Source organism: Aedes albopictus, chromosome 3 (genome assembly GCF_035046485.1).
Source record: "Aedes albopictus strain Foshan chromosome 3, AalbF5, whole genome shotgun sequence".
In the NCBI taxonomy this organism is placed as follows: domain Eukaryota; kingdom Metazoa; phylum Arthropoda; class Insecta; order Diptera; family Culicidae; genus Aedes; species Aedes albopictus.
This window is the reverse complement of record NC_085138.1, coordinates 387,120,310-387,134,277: the sequence shown is the minus strand read 5'-3', so window position 1 is coordinate 387,134,277 and position 13,968 is coordinate 387,120,310. Positions and strand designations below refer to the sequence as shown.

Genomic DNA, 13,968 nt, shown 5'->3' with positions numbered 1-13,968 from the left:
ACACGTGTTGTTCGTGTGCCCGCGTTTTCGCACAATGCGTGACCGCATGCTTGCCACATGCGGGGAGGACACAACTCCGGACAACTTGGTCCAGAGAATGTGTAGGGATGAGATTAGCTGGAATGCCGTTTCAACGGCTATCACCCATATCGTCTGGGAGCTACAGAGGAGGTGGCGCGTGGACTCGGAGAATGGCTAGTCCAGATGCAGTACAAGAGGTGGTCCAGGGGTTCGAAGTCGGCTTCGTAGGTCATACCGGTGCCCTGCGGTCGAGATCGACCCTTACAGCGATTAAGTGGCCGCGGAGAGGAAGTCCCGGTAGCGGTGCTGTCGTGGCGTCGGTCTACTGGGTTGGATCTGAGCCCGCGGTTGGAAAGGGGTCCCCGGCAAGGGTCGGGGTAGGTGAGATCCTGCTGTCTGCAACCTACGGGTGCATCTGATAGGGCCTGAAGGGTAGTGATACCCTTCCTTTGCGGGCAGGTCAGATCGGGTTGCACGTGGGCATCAGTTCTTGATGTCCGCTCAGCAGTAGGGCGCGGGCGGGGTTGACCCTGCCCACCTTCCGAGGACAAAGGGAGTGGCGAGGACCACTCGGGAAACTGGCTAAGCGCCAGCATGCTATCGTGATGGACTCTCCAGAGCGAGTCATCGATGTTCGTTGCTGCTAGGCTACGGCAGCTAACCTTGAGGGTGCGATATGCACTAGCCCCTCTCTGAAGCAATACCTTCTTGGTGGTTCCGGAGAGACGTAGGGTTTGGCGACCATAGGAATGTGTTTTAGTGGGTCGAGGAGAGAGTAGTCCTGGCTTCTACCGGCATTGTAGAAGACGGCCTCATCCCCACACTACCCTAACCTTCCTGTTAGGGTGTCTGATGAGCAGATTTATCCCCCTATGGTTTAGAAGGAAAAAAAAAAAAACACACACACACACACACACACACACACACACACACACACACACACACACACACACACACACACACACACACACACACACACCGTTCTCCTGCACACCGCTTAAGATGCTCATAAGCACCCGACGCTTCTAAACTTCAAATGCTTGCATATCGCATATCCAATCCATGGTCTCTGTCTCGTGTCCATAGAGGACCACCGGTCTTATCGGCGTCTTATAAATGATGCATTTTGGTGCGAAGGTGAATCTTTTCCGACCGCAGGTACCGCAGGTGTACAGATGATGCGCCTTCGGCCTTTCGCGGCCAACGTTATTGTTAGCCGTTAGTAAGGGTCTGGGGTAGACAAAATTCCATACACCTCGAAAGTTTCCCGCCTGTCGTTCGCGGTTCCGCCAGCCACCATATACTTCGCTTTGGACGCGTTCGTCATCAGTCCGACCTTTGCTGCTTCCGGTTTCAGGCGGGTGTACATTCCAAATGTTCTAGTGATAATACCCATGTCATCCTCAAAACAGACAAATTGGCTGGATTTCGTGAAAATCGTGCCCGGTTGTTGAGTCCGGTTCGTCGCAAAATACCTTCCAGGGCGCTATTGAATAACAGGCATGAGAGTCCATCACCTTGTCGTAGTCCTCGGCAAGATTCGAACGAACTAGACAGATCGCCCGAAACCCTTACGCAGTTTTGAACATCGTCCATCGTTCAGTTCATTAGTCTAGTGAGCTTCCCCGAGAAGCCGTTCTCGTCCATGATTTTCCATAGTTCTGTTCGGTCGACACTGTCGTACGTCGCCTCGAAGTCGGTGAACAGGTGGTAGTTTTGGAGGATTTGCCACACGGTGAAGATCTGGTCCGTTGTCGAGCGGCCGTCGGCGAAACCCACTTGATAACTTCCCACAAACTTATTCACTTTAGGTGAAAGACGACGGAACATGATCTGGGATAGCACTTTTTAGGCGACGACATTCAGAATTGTGATCGATCGGAAGTTTTCATGCTTCAACTTGTCACCTTTCTTGGGGCAAAAGACCCCTTCCTTCCACTTTTCCGATAACTGTTTGGTCTCCTAAATCCGGACTGTTACACAAGCGGTTGGCCCACTTTTCCGGGTGCATCTTGATGAGTTCAACTCCAATACCTTCCTTTCCAGATGACTTATTGGTCTTGAGCTGCTAGACAGCATCCTTAACTTCCTTGAACGTGGGATTTGGCTCGTTGTTGCTACTTGCTGTACTGGCGAAGGGGCTCGTTCAAATATTACGTAAGGCTATGGGGGGAGGGAGGGGGTCTAGCGCTGTGTTACGCTCCATACAAATTTTGAAAATTTCCCATACAAAATTTGTCACGTGGAGGAGGGAGGGGGTCTAAAACTGTCAAATTTTGCGTTACGTAATATTTGAATGAACCCTAGCTTTTCTCCCGCTGCTTTGGTCCTCAATTCCTGCGAGCCACACGCCATTCAGGTTCTCATCGATGTGCTGTTCCACTTTTCGATCACCTCACGTCCGTCCGTCAGGATGCTCCCGTGCGTTGAGTTTGTGGTAGAACTTCAGTGTTTCTTTGGAACGGCGCTGCAGTTACATTTCTTCGCACTCGAATTCTTCAAGGCTGCGCTTTATCTCTCTCTAGAACAAGGCGGGTCTGCTGTTTCCTCTACTATGGGGCTGTCCATAAACCACGTGGTCATTTTTTGGAAGATGCCACCCCCCGTACCACGTTTTGCCGGGTTCCTTGCTGTAGTATTACCGTCCGCGCTGCGTTCTCATCCTCAAAAAATCACTCTGCACTCCTCGTCGAACCAACAACGTCAACTTCTATCCGCGTACCCGATGGTGTTCTCGGCTGCATCGTTGATGCCTGCTTTTGCAGCAGTCCTCTATAGGGGCCATATCGAGCTCACCCTCGTCTGGTAAAGCTACTCCGAAATTAGTCACGTATGCTGAGGAGACATCCGATTGCTTCAGTTGCCGGAAACGGATAGTGTTGATGACGGAAAGTTTTGGGCGCAGTTTGATCATCACCAGGTAGTAATCAGAGTCGGTGTTGGCGCCACGAACGTCGATAATGTCGGAGAAGTGTCTTCCAATAATCAGAACGTGATGATTTGCGATTCAGTCTGCTGGAGTGATCTCCAGGTAGGCGCCGTCCACAAATTACGTAACGCTCTACGGGGAGGGGGGATGTGCAGCTGAGCGTTACGACCCATACAACAATTTTAGGATTATTATACAAAAAAGCGTTACGGAGAGGGGAGGGGGGTCTAAAAATACCTATTTTAGCGTTACGTAATAAATGGACGCTGCCAATGATAAGGTAAGCTGTGTTGGAAAATAGTACTACGTATCGCCGTGTTTTTGTAAGTGGCGAAATCGGGGGTAAGGTGCCGAGTGATTCCGGGAGATTAAAGGAGCTTTTAAGGACGTTTGAGGTGATTTTCAAAGGGGTTTCAAGGCGTTTTAGGGTTTCAGGAGACATCCTCTAGAACATCCTGAACCCCCTGAGACCCCTGAAATGAAACTTATTGAAACTCCCACAATCGTCCCTGAAACCCCCTGTAACCCCCTGGGGCCCCAGAAAAAGGAACTGCTCTGAATCCGCTGAAACCCCCCCGGAGCACTCCTGTAACTCGCTACAATCTCCTAACCGAAACTCCTGGACTCACTGGAAAACCCCTGGAATGCTACTGAAACCCTCTGTAATACCCTTGGAACGTGTTTGATATCCCCTGCAACACTATAGAAACCTCAGGGAACCTGCTAAAATTCCATAAAACGCCCATGAAACTCCTTTAAAATACTGAAGGTTATGCCATCCGTTTGAATTATGCCAATAGACCTTTTCAGTTGACAGGTTCGCGTATGCCACTGTTTACAACTGCCGAACAAAGGCGCAAACGCTGAACTGTCATTTTCATAGGAGAACTGTCAAAGGCCCCCAAAATCAGCTGTTTTTAAACAGCTCACATTGAAAGTGTGACAACAATGCAAAAGTGTGAATGACATCCTTTCAGTTAGACTATAGTGCGGGTTTGATATTTATAGTCAGCTCAGCAAAGCTGATTTCATAATAGCAATTTCTTAAAATTAATTTTAAGAATTGTGCAGTTTTTGTATCATTATCGGTACAACATTTTAAATCCTAAGGAATTAACAAAAGAAATTTCAGGTAAATTAGTTGGATAAACTTCATGAGGGACCTCTGAATAAACTTCTGGTAAAAATTCCTGAAATCCCTGCAGGAGTTCCTGGAATAGGTTCCTTAACCCGTAGGCTACGGGGTTTACAACAAAAATTCAAACCGTTGGCAAAGACGCAAACATTAATATTTTTCAATGAAATTTTGAGGTGTCTTCAGTTATGTTTCTGGCTTTTCAGTCTTCTGGGAGAATCAAAATAACTATATGTTTTCTTGATCCGACGTTTCGGTCCTTATTGGACCTTTTTCAAGGATTTTGAGGTTCACTTCATTATTAGTTCCTCTCTCCTCTCCTCTTCTTGACGTAACGTCCTCACTGGGACAAAGTCTGCTTCTCAGCTTAGTGTTCTATGAGCACTTCCACAGTTATTAACTGAGAGCTTCCTCTGCCAATGACCATTTTGCATGTGTATATCGTGTGGCAGGCACGAAGATACTCTATGCCCAAGGAAGTCAAGGAAATTTCCTTTACGAAAAGATCCTGGACCGACCGGGAATCGAACCCGTCACCCTCAGCATGGTTGTAGTTTCAATTAAGCTCGGAGCCTCAAAAATTGGAGCCACGAGGACAGTTTTATACCGGTGGACGTCTGGGTCAGCAGGGGTAAAAATGACATAACCTTCCTTTTATCAAAGCTCCATTACTTGGAATTCAAATAAATTCATTTGAAAAGTGATTATTTATATGTATTATTGTATATTACGTCAAGCCTGGGGGTTGAGAAGTATATAAGTGATGTAGAACTTTTTCAAGGCCTACAAAAAATTTCAGGTTTGAGTCTAATTTGTATGTGCTTGTAAAAGATTTAAAGGCACGCAAGGAGTAGAACTTTTTGTCCTACGCTAGGTCTTACGCATATTGAATATAACTATAGGTAATACTTGATGGTTACATACTGTTTTTGTAAAATAAACTTCTTCTGAAATCGTCTGACTTTCGTGAAAAACATGTTTTTTTTTATACAAAAACAGTATGTTACCATCAAGTTTTACTTGAGAAATCCCTAAAGGAAGGAAGGAAGGAAGGAATTCTTGGGGAAATCGCTCCAACAATTTCACGACAATTCCTGAAGAAATCTCATCAGAAGTCCCTGAAGAAATTTCAGGAGAAATCCTCAAAGAGTTTCTGATAGAATTTCTGATGCAATCCCTGAACTCCTGGAGGAATCCCTAAAGAAAATCCTGGAAAAATCTCTCCAGGAATTACAGGAGGAAATTCTCTATAAATTTCAGGATAAATCTTCCAAGAATCTCCATGAATTCTTCATTTTGAATTCTCGAAAAAATCCCTGAATAAACACCTGGATTCCTGGAGCTGTACCTCAAGAAAATAAAAAAAAAACTTCAATAAACTTCAGGTGAAATCCTTCAAAGGATTATAGGAGGCGTTTTTGAAGGAATTCTTTTAAAAAAATTCCTCAAGAAATTCCTGAATGAGTAATGTCATAAGAAATCTCAGAAGGAGTTTCTGAAGAAATCTCTCCAACAATTCCAATATGAATTCCTAATAGAATTCCAGGAAAAATCCCAGCTGAAATTTCTAGAGGAGTCGCTAAAGCAGACCAATTATTATAGAGGAATTCCTTTTAAAACCATGCATGGATATATTCGGGAATTCATCCAAAAATCTATCCAAAATTTCTTCAGAAATTCCTCCATCGCTTCCTTTAGAAAATCTTCCAGGGAGCTTTTACGAATTCTTCCAGGAATGCCTTCGGAGATTTCTCTGAGAACTCCTTTGCGAAATCTTCACTTGTTTTCTATAGAAAACGCTTAGTTTACTTTAGAACTTTCTCCAAAGATTTCCTAAGATTAATCCTAAAATTAACATCTTCCATTGATTGCTACAGAATTTCCTATAGAATTTCCATCAGAATTTCTGTTAAAATATCCTCCAGAAGTTTCTTTAAAAAATCCTCTAGGAAAGCTTACATGGGTTTCCTTTGCAAATCATCCATAGAGTTTTCCACAGAAGTTCGCAGGAATTCCTGAACGAATTCTTGGAGGATTCCCTGGAGAAATTACACAGCGCAACATTTTTTGTCTCAGTGTCTTTAATAAATAAATAAAAATTATAATGAAGGAATTCTGGAAGAGATGCTTGGAGGGATTCCTGAAGAAGTGTCTGGAGGAATTTCTATAGGAATCCCTAGATTCTATGAAGAATTCCTGGATCAATTCCGGAAGGAATTCCTGGAGAAATCCCTGGAGAAATACCTGCAGCAATGCTTGAAAGAATTCGCGGAATCCTGGAAGAATTCCTGAAGGAATGCTAGAAGGTGTTCCCGATTGAATGCTTGGAGGAATTCCTGAAGGAATGCATGGAGGAATTCTTAGAGGAATGTCTGAAGGAATGGCTGGATAAATTCCTGGAGGAATGCCTGGGGATATTCCTAGAAGAATCCCCGGATTCCTGGAGAAATTCCTGGAAGCATTTCTGAAGGAAGAATTCATGGAGAAATTCCTGGAGGACATCCTGAATAAAATCCTAGAGAAATGGATGAATTCGTGAAGGAATCCCTGGATGGAATCGTGGAAAAATCCCTAGAGGAGTTTTGGAAGGAATCCCTGGAGAAATTTCTGAAATTCCTTGAGGACTTTCTAGAGGAATCCTATAAAAAGTTCCTGGAGGAATGCCTAAGGGAATCACTTGAGAAATTCATGGAGAAATCTGGAAGAATTCCCACAGGAATTTCTGGAAGAACTCTTGTAAGATAATTCCTAGAGGAATACTTGGAGGAATGCCGGATGGAGTTCCTTGAGTAATGCCTGGAGGAATTCCTAGATCAATTCCTCGAGATATGTCTGGTGGGTTTTCTGGCGGAATTCCTGGAACAATTCTTGGTGTAATTCTTGGAGGAATTTCTAGAAGAATGCCTGGAGGAATAACTGGAGGAAATCTGGAGGAATGTCTGGAAGAATCCCTGGATTATTCTCTGGAGAAATACCTGAAGGATTTCGTTAACTGGCGTAGACTAGTACATAACACATAAACATATTGTTTCCTTATTTCCAAATATAATAGTTATGAAATACATTTGATTTTTTTTAAACAATAAATTAGGTAGCGTTATTAAGTGTTTCTACTTCTAATGGTATGTACATATGTTTTCAAATTTTGGTTAGACGTGGTAAAGACAATCGTTAAGGAATGTTTATTATTAGCAACTATAATGCGATTTATAGGCCCAAATTTGGAGTAGTTTGTTCGGTGGTCGTTGCTTCCGAAGGAGGAGTTCCTGAAGGTATCTCTAGAGGAATCCCGGAAGCAATCGCTAGAGGAATTCCTAAGGGAATCTCAATAATTCCTGGGAGAATTTCTTATTGAATTCTTGGAGGAATTCCTGAAACAATCCAAGGACGAGTTCCTGAAGCAATCCTCCTGATTTTTTTAAATGATCCTGAAAGAATCCTATATGAAATTTCCGAGTTAATTCTTGGAGGATTTCTTAAGAGAATCCCTGGAGGAATTCACTAACTGGAGGAATTCATGAAGAAATCAACCCAAGTAACCAAAAGTTCCGCCACTTTCAAGTTCCGCGAAGTTCAGATAAAGTTCCAAATGGAACTTTCTGGCTGCTTAAGAGGCTAACGATGAGCCTTTCTGGAATTTCGGTTACATGTTACGGCAAGGCTCATTATTAGCCTCTTAAGCAGCCAGAAAGTTCTATTCGGAACTTTATCTGAACTTCGCTGAACTTTAGCTGCTTAAGATGCTACTCGGAACTTTGTCGGAACTTTCAAGTTCATAGAAGTTCAGTTCAGTAGCATTGTGTTTCAATGAAGAATAAATTCATTTCATTTACAGAAAACAACTGTTTAAGCATACACGAATAAAAGACAAATATGAATTATCAAATCAATGAATACTAGGCTAGAGCAAAAAAAATTGCTGCCCATCGGATTCGAACCGATAGTCGCTGCGTGAGAACCCTACACTCTACCACAGTACTACAGTTGCGATTGAATTTACAGCAGCTAAAGTCTGATTTGAATCGATTTTCTGTCGGCAGCTAGTTTTGCACATTTATACAGTAGTGAAGTTAGCTTGACTTTGTCAAGTGTCTTCAGCAGCGCAGCGGTAAGTTGGCAGGCTATCACGCAGGAGGATCCAGTTCAAATCTTCATAGCAGCGACATGTGTTTTTCTATAATTATCAGAAGCAATTTCCAGACATGAATCACAAACCCACCCCAACAATAGGGTTGTGATTCTGGAAAACACATTTTTGTTTCTGCATGAATTTCGTCAAAGTTCTGCCAGTAACTGCTTAGAAGGCTATTCAGCGTGCTTATGTGCACTTTCAAGTTCCAAAATTACTTAAAAATGAAGCTGCTTAGAAGGCTAATGAGCAACCTCGAACGAGCAGCTTGGCTTATAAAGTACCCTTTCATCTGAACTTTTTATTACTTGAGAAGATTCATGGAGGAATCTCGGAAATAATCTCATGAGGAATTCCTTAGGAAACCTCAGCAGGGATTTCGAAACGAATTCCTTGAATACATTATGTAGAAATCCCTGGAAAAATCCTAAGAAATACATGTTTGTAATAATTTTTGGCCGAATTACCGAAGAAGAGCTTGTAAAGGCTTTTTTGCAGTTAATTTAGAAAGAATTCCTTGATTAATTTTTCAATAATCTCTGGTAGAATTTTCTTACAGAACTCCTGGAAGAAATTCTTGCATAAATACTTTGAATGAATATAGATGGAATTATTGGAGCAATCTATAGCGGAATTATTGTTGGACGATATGTAGAAATCCCTAAAGAAATCTTTAAAGGAATATCTGCAGACATTCCTAAGAAAACCTCGGTTGAAATTTCTTTGGGAATCTTTGTAGAAATCTACACACTTAGAGCAGATTGCCGGGATATCAGCATTTTTCCATTCTTTTGCCGAGACTTACACAGCGATCAGCAAACAACAATTTTGCCGAAATCTCAGCAATTTTGATAGTTCATTGCTGAGATTCAGCAAACGTTTTGCTGACAGCAGCTAACAAACGTCACTTTTTGTTGAAATATCAGCCAATAGCTTTGCTGATCACACGGCTGTGCGCGTTTTTGCCGAGCCCCCAAATCTGTTTTGAGTGTGTATGATGGAATCACTGAAAGAAGAACTCACGGAGAAGATGCCAACTAACATTTATTATATAACAAAGCGTCCTCAATACGGCTTAATGCTGAGTTACTGTGTTGTACATATTGACGGAAGCTTCTATGCAAGCCCTATACCAATGAATCTGGCGAACTTAATCCACATATTAATGCTGTGCGAGCAACTTCCTTGCCACCAAGTCATAGCTCTTTTCTCGGCTCCTATGTAACCACTAATCGAATAACATCTTGAGAAGGCGCTTTTCAGCCTTTTCACAGTTTAATTAGGTTACGGATACCGTGACGCAATACATGTGGAACTGGAATTATCACTTCAAAAATTGAATAATTAAAGTACATGCCGCTACTTGGAATCGAACTCCTGATCTTCGTATCCACTGGTCCCGATGATGTCCTCACTGCCACACTGCTATATAAATCTCGATATAAATAGCATAGAAAATAGCTCGTTTTGTTTTACTCCAGACAAGGCTTCACAAGAAACCTTACACTTCACCTTGCTGCAAAAGCTTGTGAAACGTCAAACGCCATAATGCTTACATTGAACAAGCTGTATGGTTGCGCCAACAGGTTGTTCGTCACAGCTTCTAGCTGGAAGAATGTTCTTTAAATAGCTACGAAGCGCTGTTGTTTTGTGTATTCGGCAACATAACAAAACGTACTGTATAAAAGCAGTTGTTTTATTGGTTGAAACTCTTTTTCGATTTGCACATCTTCCGGAGTTGGATTGAAGTGCTGTAAAGTATTTGTGTAGTAGCTATAGGTATATCCCGCTTGAAGTTTGTTTTGACAATAATGTTTACATTCGACAAGCCGTGTTGGTATACAAACAGTTTCTTTATTACAGCGTCTAGCTGTAATGATATCGCATAACGGCCTTCGAAGCGCTGCTGGTTTGCGGATTTGACTGTATTACGAGCTGTACTGTATAGTAGCAGCTGTTTTGTTACTGGGGACTCCTATCCGATCTGTTCAAGATTTCACATCTTCCGGGAAATCTCCCGGAGTTGGAATAGAATGCAGTAAAAGCAGCCCTAGTGACAAAAGAGTGATATCCGAAAACCGATTTTGGTAGTTGTATGGTGTTTGTTTAGCAGCCGCGTATTAGCTTATGGTTTATATTGCGCATTTTGTTCACCACTGGACTGCGCACTCAGTCTCCATAAATAAAAGTGCACGATTGAATCAAATCGAGTTGATGTCTTCGAAGCACTATTTCTTTGATTTATGCTGAATAAGTGCTCTAAAGACATCAAAACGATTTGATGCAATCGCGCACTTTTATTTACGTTTTCGCATTCTTGAAAAGTAGTGCGATAGTTCAGTGGTGAACTAAATGCGCTATATTTGACTAGCTTCCCTTTTATTCAGCGTTGAGTCAGTGAATCAAAATTCAACCATCGCGCAACAATAAAGACAATGTCGCAACCTGTATTTGTTGCGACAAAACAACCCATGCGACATAAGTTTGTCCCAACTTGAAAATAATGGGATTAACATCGTACACCACGAGTTCAGAGATTTTTAAGCCTTGCATTGCGATTTTCGAACGGTAACTTCGAGTCGATAAACACTGCAACTCTGGTGAAGCTCTATCATCAAACAGTTTCGACTTCGGGTTAGTAATAATTGATTATTCACGAGCTGAAAAGTACGCAACAAATTCAGCTTCCGTTTTGTCTGCAACAAAAAAAAAAAATCGAGATCATGTCATTATCTGTCACCAGTAGGGATAATGACTAATCGTCGCACCTTCTTTGTTGCTTATTTTGTGCCTCTTTTGTCTGACAATTCTCTTCACTGGCGTTGACTGCTTCAATCCGATTGTTACACAACAGAAAGCAAATGACTGAAGCTTATAGCGCTGAAAATGTTAGTTGGGGATATTCCTGCAGAAGTCCCTTGAGGAATTCCTAAAGAAATACCTTGAAGCATTTTTTAAGGTGTCCCTGGAGGAATTCACCAGATCTTGTGCTATTAAATAGCATGATATTTGTTTGTATTGAATACTAGTGAGCTAAATACTACACGCTAGCAGCAAATGGTTTTAGAAAGTCCTTCCCAATCCCTACTAGAATCAGTTCCGCTATGTCTGTTGTTTTTGTATTCCGTGATAAAATTCTATTTTTAGATTAATGCTTAGAGATTGATTCTCTCTATCTAGAAGCAACGACTGCCGAACTAAGTAAAAAGAAACTCGGGTAAAATATTGCTCCTTTTAATTCCACTAAGAATTTGCATCCTTTGACAGATACGTATTTCGACCTCAACTGTAAGGTCGTCTTCAGTTACTTGTACTTGACTCGAGTCAAGTACATTCAAGATTCGTTATACACAGTGCTACCCACTCTACGCCCACTGCAATTTCTTTGTTGTCTTTCAACCAATTCAGATAATTTTTGAAAGGTAATTAGCATACGATATGCCACAACTACACAGAAAAAATGAGCTCAATCGGATGTAAGACAGCCGAAAAATCGCGGTGGGCATAAAGTACCACTCACCGTGATAACGAATCCTGACTTATAAGACACTGAAGACAACCTTACAGTTGAGGTCGAAATACGTATCTGTCAAAGGACTCAAATGCTAACTGGATATCGAAGGAACAGTACTTAACCAGATTTTCTTTTTACTTACAGGTATTTCACTAACACCCAGGATCATCATCATCGATTGTCAAACTAATATTCCTTCCAGCGTGGTTGACACTGCTTACTGACTTATGACGTTTAATTCATCGCACTGTAATCTACCACATGTTTCTATTCAAATCAAATTACATCATCCTTAGCAATATAATTTAATTTCGCATAACACACGATGAGGTTTGATTTTCGGTGCCAATATAACATCATTTTGGCTCATCTTCAAACACTTATTTATACCCACCGACGCAGTTACAGGAAATCACTTTCACTTCAATCTATCGGATCGAATTAATCGCCAAATTTTCAGCCGGTTTGTACCTTCTTGGTCAGTTACCTTTCGGTCGGCACACCTATCCGCACGGTGACTGCTTTGCGCCGACGAAACGATTATTCCCGATTAGTGCACCGATGATGATAGAGGCTGGCATTACCGTCCACTGTTAATTAGTTCCGATTGGAGGCTCTTCGCGCCGAATTTACCTCCGAAGCGACAATAAATCTTCGATTTCCGACTGGCGCGGTTTCACTGACCACTGAGCGTTTGGGATGTTTTTTTGTTTGGGTATGTTACAACGGAAGCTCCATACATACAGAAGACAATAATCAAATCTTCATTACACCAAAGAAACGGACACGGCCGGCTGATTTTCCACCTTATTTTCACTCTCTTTTCAAGCAACAACGGCGCGGGGCACCATCTCACACACTGGTCATTTTTCTTCACTTTCGACTTCACTTGAGTTGGGGTGCGAGAAGAGGAACCCGATTGGCCCGGCACGGGCCAGCCACATGTCCAAATTCGAATTAGCCGTTTAATTCCCACTTAATTGACGATTGAGGTTCACCTGTTGCACCCATTTGAACCGCGGGGCGCGCTAATTGTTGCGAAAATTAAACTTCACTTTTTATAAGTCGTTTGATGGTCGTCATGAATAAATTTCAACCAGTTATGGGTTCTTTTTTTCGTAACTTCGACTAACTGCTTGGCTGCACTCCGAAAACGGCATATGTTGCAATCTCTTCGAGTTGCCGTCACTGAATAGCTACTATACTGTTATTGTTGGATGAGTACCGATTCCGTTCCGAAGATTTTCCGCGCACCAGGTGGAAAAAAGACAACCGTTTCGAAGGAGATCCGAGGCTTAACTGACTGGTCTTGGGCTGAACGGCGAACGTTTTGGTGTTGCTGATGGCGACAGAAGCTTTTCCAGCTCGGAGAGGAAGGTGCTATTTTTTTTTCTGCTGCGGTAGCTGTTCACCTATTGTTGCTGTTTTCCGCCTCCTCCTGAGCTTAGAAAATCGATGGTAGCGTTGGGCTGTGGTGGTGGGTGGAGAGCTTTTTTGTCAGTCTAGCGTATAGGCATACTTGTGACGATTAATAGCTCATAGGAGTTTTAGTTTTAGCTTACGATGTTAATCTCGATTATAGGCAATCATAACTTGACATATTTTAGAGTTCAAAAATTGGAGAATTAAGACTTTAATATAGCTTTTTTGTTACACTAGTTTAATGCATTTTTGAACTGGGTAAGCTGAAGTTCACTGTAAGTGTAGAACGGGTCATATTTACAAATTTTGCGACCCGATGCCACAGCTTTGTGCCTCTGCCTAAAGAAAATAGTTTTGCTATTATAAAATGAAATTTGAAAAGCAAAATTAAATTTCATTTTATAACAGAGGAATTCCACGGAGTCATGTTAGTCGATCCTGAGCGAACATTTCAAAAATATCTTAAACTTTGTACAGTTTTTCAATATTATTTAAATCGTAATTTTTCGATATCAAATCTTCGCATATTCAGTCACGACTAACTTTTCAAAAGGGTGTATGCGAAAACGGTTCAAAAATAGTCTAAAAGCTGTACAGCAAAAACTGGATGTTCGATTGTTATGAACTTTTCAGCGAAGTTAGATAACTAAATGGTGGTTCCCAAGAAAATATACACTGTCAAAAAAATCTTTTTTTACATTAAAAAAATATGTTTTTTGTCACAAAAACTCAAATATCTCAAAACCCTATCTTTTTACCAAAGTATTTTTTAGGGGAAACGGTCCATTATATTAGCTATCTACCATAAAAATTTGGTG

The 13,968-nt window shown here is 41.8% G+C and overlaps 1 protein-coding gene across 4 annotated transcripts in view; it reads right to left on the bottom strand.

Annotated features, from left to right (window-relative positions):
- Positions 1 to 13,186, bottom strand: part of LOC109399674 (protein artichoke) — a 53,750-nt gene extending 40,564 nt beyond the window's left edge. For 2 of the 4 annotated variants that reach the window (XM_062855914.1, XM_019672181.3), the window contains exon 1: positions 12,123 to 13,186. The gene's annotated coding sequence lies outside the window, so the exon portion shown is untranslated. The remainder of the gene's footprint in view (positions 1 to 12,122) is intronic. The other 2 variants (XM_062855916.1, XM_062855915.1) reach the window with 2 other exon arrangements.
- Positions 13,187 to 13,968: the final 782 nt, after the last annotated feature.